Source organism: Lissotriton vulgaris, chromosome 10 (assembly GCF_964263255.1).
Source record: "Lissotriton vulgaris chromosome 10, aLisVul1.2, whole genome shotgun sequence".
Lineage (NCBI taxonomy): Eukaryota > Metazoa > Chordata > Amphibia > Caudata > Salamandridae > Lissotriton > Lissotriton vulgaris.
In genome coordinates this window covers 1,061,823,243-1,061,837,227 of record NC_141698.1, presented here as the reverse complement: position 1 = coordinate 1,061,837,227, position 13,985 = coordinate 1,061,823,243, and positions in this window count along the sequence as shown.

The following is a 13,985-nucleotide window of genomic DNA, read 5'->3' as shown; positions in this document are numbered from 1 at the left end:
CAGTGGCTAACATCTCTAACTCCTATTAACAACTTTTGGAAATATTCGCGCTAAGTGCGAATATCTCCAAAAGCTAACGCCTGCTAAAAGCAGTTCTTAGCCATGTTGTCCAATGGAAGGTGGATAACATGGCTAAAAGCATTGTCAGGACAATGCATGAATATCGCTGATTTTTCAGCGATATTCATGCATTTCGCAGGATTTTTACCGCTTTTGAGATAAACCTTGATAATATCAAGGTATCTCAGCGGTAAAAATCCTCGGTGCTCGGCGATATTTTTTTCCCGCTAACCAAGCAATAGCGATAATTATCGCTATTGCTTGGTAATATGCCCCTAAGTGTCAAAGACTGTGAATTATGATCTATGGGCATTTTCCAGAAACATAATAATAGTGAATACTGCAGGTACAAAATTGTAGTTAGAAATAACATTATTTGCATGTGAGATATCATACTGCAGTATTCGTACAGCGCTTACTACCCCTAAGCAGGACCCTGAAGCGAGTATCCACAGCGGAGAAGGAGATGGCGAAATTGGTGGGTACATTGACCAAGGATTTTATTCATTTTAAATCTGTTCGAAGTTAAGACGACACTATTGATGAAATTGCCCCCCTTGGCACGCAAGTTATTTATACAATTCATTTATAAGACCCTACTCACTAAATTATTCTGTAGCGGCGTTGTAATGTCTCCACTGATGATGTATGTATATGTTACAAAACCTGCCCTGAATCCATTGTGCACCTGCTATTGTTTTTTCTCCCATTATAAATCTTTGAGGGGCAAGTGGATTTTCCCTTTGTGCAGATTGGTTGGTCCTGGCCACTAGCTTGAGGTGATGAGAGTTTTGATTACTGACACACGCAGGCAATAGTATTTGGCTTGGCCAAATATTGGCATACAGTATGGATTCAGCGCTTTAAATGTATTGTATTAATTGTCTATGTCTGCTTTTATCCTTTACATTGTATTTTACGGTAGCCATGCACTCTTTTAAAAAAGTTGTTTTATATTTTAATGTTTATATTGCTCTAATTTAGTTTTGTGCTGTGTACTTTTTAAAATCCTTGTGTGATAGAAATAAAGTTATACATTCTTATCCATATGTAGCATGCTGCACCATGCGAGTGTGTGGTTGGAAGTGTGTTTTCTGTGCTTTGAGCCCATGTGAGAAGTATTTCATGTTGTGAGTGATGACAATCGAGGTGCGGGCATCATATTATACATCACCATACGTGGCGATTGGTGGTCTGATAGATGAGGAAGTGTTATGTTATGTTGTGTTATGTTATGTTACGTTGATATATAGAGCACACTTATAACCCCTGAGGGTATCCTGGTGCTTAAGGAAGTGTGTGGGTGTATGATCCCAGCTGAGCTATTTAAAGAGCCAGGTCTTCAGCTTCTTGCAGACATCAAGAAGTGAGGCGGAGGCCCTGATATGCTGAGGGAGGTCGTTTCATGTTTTGGGTGCGTATTATAAAAACTTCCTGGTTTGTTTTTGTGAATGCGGGGGTGTATGCGAGTGAGATTGAAGTAGAGCATAAATATCTGGTTAGTCAGTGAAAGTGTATGAGGTCGTTAAGGTATCTTGGCCCAATGTTGTTTAGGGCTTTGTATCTGTGAGTTAGTAGTTTGAATTGACTACGCTTGTGTATGGGGAGCCAAAGGAGTTTCTTTGAGATGTGGTGCGATGTGGGTGTGGCATGAAAGGTCCAGTATGAGTCTTGGGGCCGCATTCTGGATGGTCTGGGGTCTTTGTATGAGTTGCTTGGAGATTCTGGCATAGACTATATTGCTGTAGTCAAGCCTGCTAGTGATCAGTGCTTGGGTGATAGTCTGTCTGGTCCTTTGTGGCAGCCACTTGAAGATCTTATGTAGCATTCATAGGATGTAGAAGCAGGAGGTGCTCACTGAGTTGAGTTTTGCCTCCATAGAGAGTTTGTCATCTAGGATGACCCCCACGCTTTTTGTGTGGTCGGTTGGTGTTAGTGTTGGTACTAGCTCTGATGCCCACCAGGTGTAGTCCCATAGGGTAAGTCTTGTTTCTGAAGATGAGAACTTCAGTTTTCCTGGAATTCAGCTTCATGCAGTTGTTTCTCATCCAGTCTGCTACCATGGTCATGCAGTTGGTGAAGTTGGTTCTGGAGGTGGTAGTTTTGTCTGTCAGGGAGAGGGGAACTGCTTACTGCCAGCAAGAGACTACCTGTTCCAGTGTTCTACGGTGCAGAGGAGGATCCCGGCAATGTTTCGCACCTGTAAGCACTGTATAATCACACTTCTTTTTCCACAGTATGTGAGCCACTTGTCACCAGCAAGGGATTACCTGTCCCAGTGTCTAACGGGACAGGGAAGGGCCCTGCAACATTCTGCACCTATGCACCTGAAAGCGCTATATAAGCGCAGTTTGTGTCCCACTGTGCGTGAACCGCTTATTGCCAGCAAGGGACTACCTGTCCCGGCGGCCAATGAGGCAGAGGAGGAGCCCTGCAACATCTCGCACCGGGGCACCTGAAAACACTATACAAGCGCACTTCGTGTCCTGCGGGATACACCTGGGCGAAGTCCAGGCCAAGGGTGGAGCCATCCTGCACCCATCAGCGACTGGCACATCTCCAGTAGCTCTTACATGGGAAAGCACAAGGCAAATCTCCCGGCTCTATCTACTAGTACGACCATGGACAGTTTTCTACAGTGAGCAGTCAGTATAATTAATAAAGAAATCGAACTGAGCCAAGAGGCTCATCCTCACCCCCACCTCCGCTGCCTATATCCAAGTGGAACTAAATGATGAGGTGGTGCATAATATTAGTATAAATTAAGAGATTCAGGAATCCGTACCTGATATTTGTATATTTGTAGATTCGGCCTCACCCTGGTGTCAGCTTTAGGGGATTGGGGGGAAGGAAAGCAGACCCCGGGCCGAGCCTCTGCTAAAGGGATTAAGAGGATATCCCAAGGAAGGAAAAGGAAAAGAGTTGAAGGAGGCGCAAAATGTAAAAAAAAGTGCTCCAGTTTACTCCTGAGTGAGCAAAGCACAGGAGAAAATAGCGCCTATGGCAACCAGTAGCCTGGTGGGGAATCATACACCCTTTTGGTCGATGACATTTCTAAGGGTGTGGATTCATCATTCTCTGCTGCTTAGAGCTCCATATTAGCACCTCTGACCAAAATCAAAGAAGCCCTTGCAAAATTTAAATCATTGTCTTGGGAGCGGAGATCCACGGTCCAGCAGAATATGGACACGAAAGTTGCCATGCCTTTGTCTCCTCCTAGTGGGAAACACCAATGAGGGGAGATCACCACTGGGAACAGGCTTCAAGTCAGCGGCCAATAAGGGGATCTCGCTGACTTGGGTGGTGGCTAATAGTGCCTCTGAGAGATTGATATCCCGCAGTGGGAGGGCAGAGTGACCATAGCAGCTGCGTGTGATGTCCATAAAATGACCCCAATGGCCCATATACATGACCCTCGTGCCCCCCCTAAAGCCATGGCTAACCACTCTCTAAGGTCTCTGATGCTACTAACATTATAACTCCCTTCACAAGCCACCCCTTATGTGATGGTGTTAAATGGCGTCCCCCACCTGAGGCAGGATGGGAGGGACGACCTTGATCAGCTGTTGAACAAAGCAGTACACTGGATCAATAGCAGAATAGAGGGCCAAGCACTTGTGCATAGGCAGATCAATCTTGTTCGGAGGGTACCATGGATGGCCCTCTCTCCGAAACCAGGCTACAATGACAGCATAGTCATCAACTTCAAGGATAAGGAAGTCACCAAGAACATTTTGACAAGGATCCCCTTCTCTAGGTGACCTCTTTCATCAATTTAAGCCCTACCACTGGACTTCCTCTACAGGCCCAGAGGCAGGAGCCTATTGCCCCCCCCGCCTCTCTCCTACAAAGTGCCAATTTATAAAGGTCTCTCTGTCCTTTCGCACCTGGATGTTCAGGACTGACTTTGATCGAATTCCCTCAGCCCATCTCCTCACAATGATGGTAGCAATGCAATTGACTCCGTCATCCAAGATCCAGGGAAGGATGCTAGCTGGACAATCGTTACTATCTGGAACATTGCTGGTATTGCCAATAAAATGGACACAGAGGACTACGTAAAATCAGTGATCCTTAAATTGAAGTTCAACATTCTCAAACTATCAGATTCAGGGAAAGTCGACAACCTCATTCCCATAGGCCTGAGTGATGTCACATTAAAATGGTCAGGTGTTGATCCTGCTAGTTTCTCGACCAATTTAAAATGGGTCTAGCCCTAGAAACAAATCATGCGGAGATGCTTGACACCCTTATGAGGTATTAAACTCCATGTATCCAGTACTGACAGCGAGGCCAAATCAGTTTAGTAATGATCCGAAGGGCTGGTTTAGTAGCCAATGCACAAAGGCAAGAAGTAATCTGAATACAATACTAAACCAACATCCAAGGGATGCCCCTGCAGTCCAGGATGACAGAGCTAATTATAACAATGACATAATGCAGAGAAAGAAAGATCTACAATGGGAGTCTTGGTCGAACCTTCTGCAGGCTGTGGAAACTAAGGATATGACTTTATTTGGGAGAACCGTAAATGCCCCTTTCTTCACCAAGGGAATAGGCCCGGACCTGGAATCGTCAATTACACCCGCTCAGTGGGTGGATCATTTTGGCTCAATCTTCTCTCTCCCCAGTGCAGATGAGGAAGTCCCCTACCCTCCGTTGGGAAACTCTCCATCTGGGATTGGTTTCCTCCTCGTTGAGATGGCGAAAGGATCAATTATAGCAATGTAGCTAGCGTGCACTCGTGGTTGTAACTCGGTGGGCTAAGTGGCTGCGGTCAGCCTTGCTGCTGACCAGCAGTGTTAGTCGCACACTGTTACTCAGGTTAAAGGTTAAATAGATGCAGCGCTTCCTGCCGTGGTAAAGGGAAAGTGCTCACACACGGGCAAACGGTGATAAAGTGAATTGAAATCCTTATGTGCAAAAACAAGCGTATTGAACCTATAAATAAACATTGCGAAAAATACAACTATTCATAATATTGATAGAAATACATCAAAAATCAAAATATAAGCTAGTTAGCTGTAAATGTGACTGAAATCAAATCTAATCACATGAAAGCAAGAGTAAACCAAAAATTATAGTTACATCAGTAATGACCATGAACACCTCATACAGTAGATCAAGCTATAGAAAGCAATTGTATTCCAATCGATCATTCTTCCCATGCAGTTGCATGGCCTGCAATTTTTTGGTCCAAAAGAATTCGGAACTTGCCAGCATCTTTTGAGGGTCAGTCCCCAATCGAGGCTTAAGTGCCTCCAGGATAGTGAAGTGAAGTTGTGAAATATTATGTCTGGCTTCAATCTAATGTGTGGCATTTGTCGATTTCATGTTGCAGTTCCTGATATTGCTTTTATGCTCTCCCACACGCCCTTTTACTTTTCTTTCTGTCTTTCCCACGTAGATTTTTCCTCATGGACATTTTAAGGCGTATGCTACATTGCAGGTGTCGCATGTGCTCGAGTGTTAGAGTTTTATGCTGGTACCTTTAGTAGGATTCACAAATGAATTTCCAACTATCACATTGTTGTAATGTACACAATTCATACATTTTTGCATGCCTTTACATGCTTGTGTTGTGGTTTCCTGTCTCTTAGACAATATTTCTTTAAGGGTGTTTGAGCGTTAACACCTTAGGAGCGTCAAACGTTCAGCGCCCAGTGCTGAACGTTCGAATAACGGGTGCGACCCCGTCGGCCAACGGACGTGCGCAGCACTGGCAAAGTAGTGCTCGTGATGACCGTTGGCCGACGGCAGCAATTAAAGGGTTATAACACGAAGGTCGGGCGTTCTGGAAATTAACTGTACAAAGTCTGGTTCAGTTTTAATGTTCGACCAGTGTTTCAAGATGATTGATTTTATCGCATTCGATTCGGTTGAGGGCTTCAAAACGCAAATGATGGGGTTCGATTACTTCGGTTCTGTGCGTTGAAGCAAAGACTCTCTATTGAGGGTTGACACTCACATTCAGTTCAATCAACTTAAAAACTATTTGTTATTGAAACGTGCTCCTGCCAGCAGGGAGGGTACCCCTTCCAGCATTCTTGATAGCACAAACAAGGCTGAACCAGATTTGCGGGCTCCGTTTTTGACCAAGGTCCTGAGTGCCGCAGGGGCTTTCCTCATATCTCCATCTTGGTCTACTTCTCTCAATATACCCATTTTTGAAAAAGGACTTAGGAATGATCCAACATGTTACTGCCCCATCTCGACTCCTCTGCCAAATTACTGGAGGCAGTCTCATTAGAGAGATTAGATTAATGGAAAGATGAAAATTAAATCCTTTCAGGTGCCCAATATGGGGTTAGAAAAGGTTTGGGGACGCTTGAGCAGTCACTATTGATGGGGAAGTATACCTTGTCCAAGGAAGGATCTCTGCACATTTGTTTAATTAATTTAAGTAGTGCTTCTGACCTGGTTGATCACAGGAAACTTTGGGAGTGTCTTAACAAACAAGCATTTGCAGTGCAATAGGTCTCGCATTAGGAAAGTTTGAGCTATTGGTATTGTAAATGACAAATGTTTTCTTTATGTGTTGGTTTTGAAAATAGCGAAATTAATAGCTGTCATTTACAATGCCAATAGTTTTAACTTTCGCAAACGTGACATCTATAGCATTTGTAAAGCAATATTTGTTGCATTTACGTGACTTAGATGTATTGATATTACAAATAACAATGGCTTTTAATTTTTCTTTAATAATTAATACGTAAATAAAAGTTATTGTAATTTATAATGACAATAGCTTAAACTTTTGTAAATAACTTTTGTGAAGATTATGTTCAGTGTATTTTATTGTGACGAAAATCCAAGAACAGAAGTGAAATGTTAACATCTTTTTGTGACATTTGTAATAAAGCTTGAAACATTGAAAGAAAATATTTGATCCAGTTGTTGTTGAATGGTTGCACAGAGTGATGCTATGGCGTTGAGTGATGCTGTAGCGTTGAGTGGTGCTGTGGCGTTGAGTGGTGCTTAGTGAAGCTGTGGCGCTGAGTGATGCTGTGGCATTGAGTGATGCTGAGTGATGCTGTGGCGTTCAGTGGTGCTGCAGCAATGTAAAATGTAGCAAGGCGAGAGCTGGAGGGGCCCTGTGAGGAACCAGAAACATTTGAAGCTAACGAGGATGGCAGAGAGCTGATGAAAGGGGGATGTTGCAGGGATTTCATCAACCTTGTTCTCTTAGCCCCTCTCACAATTCTCCTACCAGTGCAAGCAGCAACAGTGTGCGACTCTCCTCCGCTTACCCCAAGAGATTCGCTTTTTCTGGAGTTTTCAGAAATATGGTTCAAGTTCAGCCTATGCTTCAGGCCATTTTAATAACTTTTAACTTGCTCAGGGCAATATCGTTGTTCTTGTTCTAGTAGCATTCTGCCCTCTCTATTTGTCCCTTTGTTCTCACTTGCACTTAATGAGCTCAAAGGCATTCCATGCTAAAGTTTTAAAAATGCCAAATATATAAATCAATGTTCTGCAGAAGTGATCTTAGAGAGTTTAAGAAATGCCAAATATATATAATTAAAAGTAATGCATAAGTGACTTTGTTGTAGTTTGTAATCCTGAGGGATCGTGCGTCCGTGAGCACCTTATGGCTATCCTGATGTCAAGGGCGTAACTATCAGTGATACAACTGCTCGAGTAGCATTGGGGGCAGGGGCGTGTGAGAGACTGGATGCGGGACGCTTGAGGATGCCTGACCCTTGTGGATGCCTGACCCTTGTGGATGCCTGACGCTTGTGGATGCCTGACGCTTGTGGATGCCTGACCCTTGTGGATGCCTGACCCTTGTGGATGCCTGACCCTTGTGGATGTCTGACACTTGTGGATGCCTGACGCCTGTGGATGTCCGACGCTTGTGGATGCCTGACACCTGTGGATACCTTACGCTTGTGGATGCCTGACGCTTGTGGATGCCTGATGCTTGTGGATGCCTGATGCCTGTGGATGCCTGATGCTTGTGGATGCCTGACGCTGGTGGATGCCTGACTCTGGTGGATGTTTGATGTTTGTGGATGTATCATGCCTCTTGTCTGTGAATACCTGATGCCTGATGCCTGTGTATGTGTATGTCTGATGCTTGTGGATGCCTGACGCTTGTGGATGTCTGATGTTTGTGGATGCCTGATGCTTGTTGATGACTGACGCTTGTAGATGCCTGACGCTTGTGGATGCCTGACGCTTGAGAATGCCTGACGCTTGTGCATGCCAGACCCTTTTTGGATGCCTGATGCTTGTGGATGTCTGATGGGTGATGCTTGTGGATGTCTGATGCTTGTGGATGTCTGATTCTTGATGCTTGTGGATGTCTGATGCCTGTGGATGTCTGATGCCTGTGGATGCCTGATGCTTGTGGATGTCTGATACTTGTGGATGTCTGACGCTTGTGGATGTCTGACGCTTCTGGATGTCTGACACTTTTTGATTTTTGACGCTTGTGGAGCCTGAAGCTTGTGAATGCTTGACGCTTGTGGATGCCTGACGGTAATGGTGTGTGCCTTTAAAGCGTGCACTGACGGCTGTTAGTGTCTGCCTGTTGGAAGCGTGTACTGACGACTAGTGATGATGGCAGGTGGTGTGTGTGCCTAGTGGAAGCCTGCACTGACAACTGGTGGTGTGCATGCCTGGTGAAACGTGCAGTGACGGATGGGGGTGTGTGCCTGGTGGGAGTGTGCACTGATAACTGGTGATGTGTGTGTGCCTGTTGGAAACACGCACTGGTGGCTGGTGGTGTGTATGCCTGGTGGAAGCGTGCACTGACGGTTGGTGGTGTGTGCCTGGTAAAAGTGTGCACTGATGGCTAGTGGTGTGTATGTATGGTGGAAGCGTGCACGGATGGCTGTTGGTGTGTATGCCTGGTAAAAGTGTGCACTAATGGCTAGTGGTGTGTGTGCATTATGGAAGCATGCACTAACTGGTGATGATAGCTTGTGGTGTGTGTGTCTAGAGGAAGCGTGCAGTAACAGCGAGTAATGTGTGTGCCTGGTGGAAGCGTGCACTGATGGCTGGTGAACTGTGTGTGTCTGTTGGAAACGTGTACTGATGGCTGGTGGTGTGTATGCCTGATGGAAGTGTGCACTGACGGTTGGTGGTGTGTGCCTGGTTAATGTGTGCACTGATGGCTAGTGGTGTGTGTATGGTGGAAGCGTGCACTGATGGCTGTTGGAGTGTATCACTGGTGAAAGTGTGCACTGACGGCTGGTGGTGTGTATGGCTGTTGAAAGTGTGCAGTGACTGCTGGTGATGTGTGTGCCTGGTGGAAGCATGCACTGACGGCTGGTGGAGTGTGCTTGTTGAAAGCGTGCACTGACGGCTGGTGGTTTGTATGCCTAGTAAAAGCGTGCACTGGCGGTTTTTGGTGTGTGCCAGGTGGAAGCGTGCACTGACAACTGCTGGTGTGTATGCCTAGTGGAAGCGTGAAATTATGTCTGGTGGTGTGTATACCTGGTGAAAGCGTGCACTGAAGGCTGGTGGAGTGTGCCTGTTAAAATGTGCACTGACACCTAGTGGTATGTGTGTGTCTGGTGAAAGTGTGCACTAACGCCTCGTGGTATGTGTGCCTGGTGTAAGCATTTACTGACGGCTAGTGGTGTGTGTGCATGATGGCAGCATGCACTGACTGGTGATAATGGCTTGTGGTATGTGTGTCTAGAGAAAGCGTGCACTGATGGCTAGTGGTCTGTGTGCCTAGTGTAAGCATGCACTGGCAACTGGTGGTGTGTATGCCTGGTGAAAGCGTGCACTGACGGCTGGAGGAGTGTGCCTGCTAAAAACGTGCTCTAACAACTGGTGATGTGTGTGTGCCTGGTGAAAGCGTGGATGGCATTAGAGCAATTTGAATCTCCATTCAAGATACATAATGGAAAGTTATATACGTTTTGCGTAAATGTGCCAGAAAAAAAAAGATAATCATCTAGTGTACTGTGTAAACTTTAAATGTAGTGCAAATATTGTGTAAGCAAAACAATACAAAAACTCCTTTACGTAGTATATGACTAACAAATAAAGTATTTTTGGAAAGAAAAAACCTTACATTGGCTAAAATCCCTAACATAATGCTAACAGGGGGAAATACTTAGATGAGCACAACATAGGGCCGTTCCAATTTTAACACGAAGACATTATTGTTTAAGAAACTATGGGCCTTATTTATGAAGGCCTTGCGCCACCTGTGCGTCACTTTTTCCCATTTTAAAAGTGACGCACCGGCGGCGCAAGGCCTTCATAAATAAGGCCCTATATATTTCCAAATGAAAATACAACCTTTCTATGTTAGGAGTTAAGCGTAAAATAACTCGGCTTGCAGAGGAAAGAATGACGATGTCTGGATGTCTCTGTGTGACTTGGGCTCTGCTGGCGCCTCGGGCATGTTTACAACTTTCACGTGCAAATGCAAATCCATTAATCTAGCAGGATGGCAGGATGGCTCTGTCTGGCTTCAGGCCCATTGGCGACTCTTGTCTGTTTGAAGGGCTAGTTAAACAAGCACCACTGGAATCAATGACTTTCTGACCGCCCTTAAATCTGATTGGCTGAGATGGATGTTAACATTCCAAAGATTAGCTGCTAGAATTAAGCCTGGATTCCGCTCAGAGTGTCCATGTGTGGGGTCTTCTCTCTTTTATCCACAATTAGGGGTGTAGTGGGCAGTAGTTAATTTGTAAATAAATAAATATATAAATAAATAAATGCCGGTGCTCTCATCAGGAGACAGCTTCCATCAGCCCATGTCTCCTGTTAGTAATGCCTAACACATAACCAACAAACCCTACAGGTAAGGAGAGGGTGTGGCACAATGGCCAGAGCTGCCGACTTTGGAGCTGGGTAACCAGTTTACAGTCTCGGCATCAGCTCAACATCCTGTGATTCTAGGCAAATCACTTAATTTCACGGTGCCTGCCATAAATTAACGTGTCCTTAACTGGTGCTCAAGCGCCAGTGTTGATGATTAAGTACTGGTGGTGAGTGTGTATGGTGGGGATAGGGGCGGGCACAGAAAGCACTACCTGCCTACTATAAGGTGGTGAATTGGCGCTCTTTGTAAGGAAGTCATGGGGTCTCTAGGTTGCAGTTTTGTATATTGTGCGGATCTGGTGTAGCAGCTGCCCACCTACAAAACGGCAGGGTTCCACATCGGCTAGATATTGCTCATGCTGGCATCCAGTCTGCCTCATCAGCTGCGGACACAATGGCAGGGTGAACTCTGTGGAAAGCTGGGTGAGGAACAGATCGCGCAGCACTCACTTCGTCTGCAGGAGATGTCTCAACAGATCTGTCATGGTGCACTGTCCTCAGGAGCAGAGCAAGGGCAGGGTGGGTGTATTGAGCGGTTTGTGCCCTCAAATCAAGGTCGGGGCATTCAGGATGTGCGGTCCATTGAATGAAAGCCTATGTTTAGGAATTATAAATTTTATTAAACTATTCATTTTAATAGTGTGTTACACAGCGACGCTTTCGAGGCTCGGCTTGTGCTGTGGCTATTGGGATCAAGTTAGCTCTCCCACATCTACAACAATCTTGTGATTATGTTGTGCTTTTGAAGTTGGGTAGGCAAACATGCCACATATGATCGTCTTGGATACTTACATAATTATTTATATGCTCTTGTGAAATCATTATGTGAAGAAAATTTTTGTGGAAGAACTTCCGATCATGTTAATTGTCTAACCAAAACAGGTATATGAATAAAGAAATGAAAAAACGCACTGCCAAGCTTTGCTGATTTTTTTCTTATGACATGGTGGTTGGGAGAGGTGAGAGGTCAGTAATCAACGATGGGAGGGTGGGTGAAAATTAACAAGGAGCACGGTGAGCAGGGAGGGGCTGGAGAGGTGAGGGCACAGAGAAAAAAAATGCGAGTCACAGCCTGGCGGCCGTGAAGTGTGAAGCAGTGGGCGGGGAAGCAGGAGCAAATGCTAAGGGGAGCCTTTGAAGAGCAAGGCAGGGGGATAGAAGCGCGTTAACGAGCATGTGCACTTTTACAAATCCTCAGCTTTCTGGTTTGATTGCAATAGGTCTCTCTACGAGACCTAAAAAGGAGGCACCAAAGGAATACAGGGTAAATTAACAACACCATTTGGCATAGAGAGAGGGGATTCCACAGGCCCTTTCATACCTTATATACCTGTGCCGGTGAAGATGAGGGATCAGGTAGTGAAATGGCATATGGTAACATATGGTATCACAAATATTATTTGTGATTGAGACGAGCAGGGTTGTCCTCTTGTTGCTGTTTCTATCGCTATAGATAAGTGATGCCTCAGGGTTGACTGTAGAATTAGAGATGAGTTGTACCAGGGACGTGTATCTACCTTGGTGATCTGTTGGTGGGCTGCACCTAGGGAGCTTGGCTTCCAGAGTCCGGTATGTTGGCTGTACTGAGGAGGGATAATCACTTAGAGCCGGCAAATGGGTTGTACCCAGAGGTAATAGTCCGCTAGAGTCCAGTCCCAGCAATCCTCACCCTGGGTTTGAATATGAAGGTTTGTAATATAACAATATACCATATCGCTCAAGGACTTCTCAGTGAGTGGGAACACACTTCAAAGAAGTAGCCAGATCAAAAAAGGTATCTTTGTAAAGACTGGCATGTAAAAGACTAGCAGCATCTTCTGCAGCCCCATTCTTAAGTCTTTCATTAATTTTTAATAAAGCATCTTTTGAAATCCAGTAATGCATGTGGGTAAGTGGGAGCTGAAATGAGGAAGTGCACATGTTCGCTTCATCATAGCCACGCCAGCTGTTTCTTTGTCTGAAATGAACCTTTCAGTTTTGGTTCCATTTATAAATGGAAATCCTTTCTTTGGAAGCCCCAACTATATTTTACGACTTTTGAGATCTTCCCAAAATACACTTTAGTTTGTGTGAGGAGCCTGGCCAAGAATGTGCTGGGCTGCACAGCTGGATCATAGTTGTCTCACCTCATGAAATATACGGTTTTCCCTCTTTTCTGACTAACTCATCACCCTATCCAGGATGTTTCTGTAAATGACCTTGTTTTATCTACCATGACAACAATAGCTGCTGACATCACAAAAGGCGCAGATCCAATCACCTGCTGTGTAATATCATAATTTCGCAACCACTCCACCTCCCCAGTGGATTCTGTATTCATAAAGTTGAATAAGGAGGGAGGGTGAGTGGTGCACATTGGAATTCAGCTCAAGAGCCCCAGTTTAAATTGCAGAGTGTGTGTATTACACACCATAGTGGCGAGATCAACTGGAAGAGACTTACAGCCTGATTTGGTTCTCAGAGGATGTGCTATTCCGTCCCCGAAAAATAAATCCGATAGGATAGAAGGGGATTTATATTTTGGCGGATGGGATATCCGTCACCGTTGTGAAGAGTAACCTGTCCACGGAAATCCAAATCAGGCCAGAAGAGAAAGGCATCTGAGAAACAGAAAACCATAAAAGGTATTGTTTTTCTGTCAAGCGTCTTATGAAATCAAATTAAATCTTATAAAATCTACATTTGTCTATAAATACTTTATTGCATAAGGTTAGCTAAAACACAAGTTTTAAAAAAATATGCAGATTCCATAACGAAATAAAACATAAAAAGCTTAAGATCCCTGATACAGTAATTTAAAAATATAGTCTGAATTACAAGAGACCTTAACATGGTTATCACTCAAATTCCAAACCAGCGCCTGCCTGCAAGACCTAATGTTAGGTTGGTTGAAACCATTTACTACATGCATCAAGTAACACTGGGCATATACATAGAGGGTACGTTACTTTTTCCCATATTAAAAGTGACGTCCTGGCACGCAAGAGGCTTGTAAATAAGCCCCAAGATGTGCTACGACGAATCTTCAGTACAACCACAAAGTCGGCATTTTCCGTCTACCCAAGTGTGTTTCCCAGCAGGGATAACATCTTTTAATGGAACATTACACATTCTAAGTAATAAGAATTTTT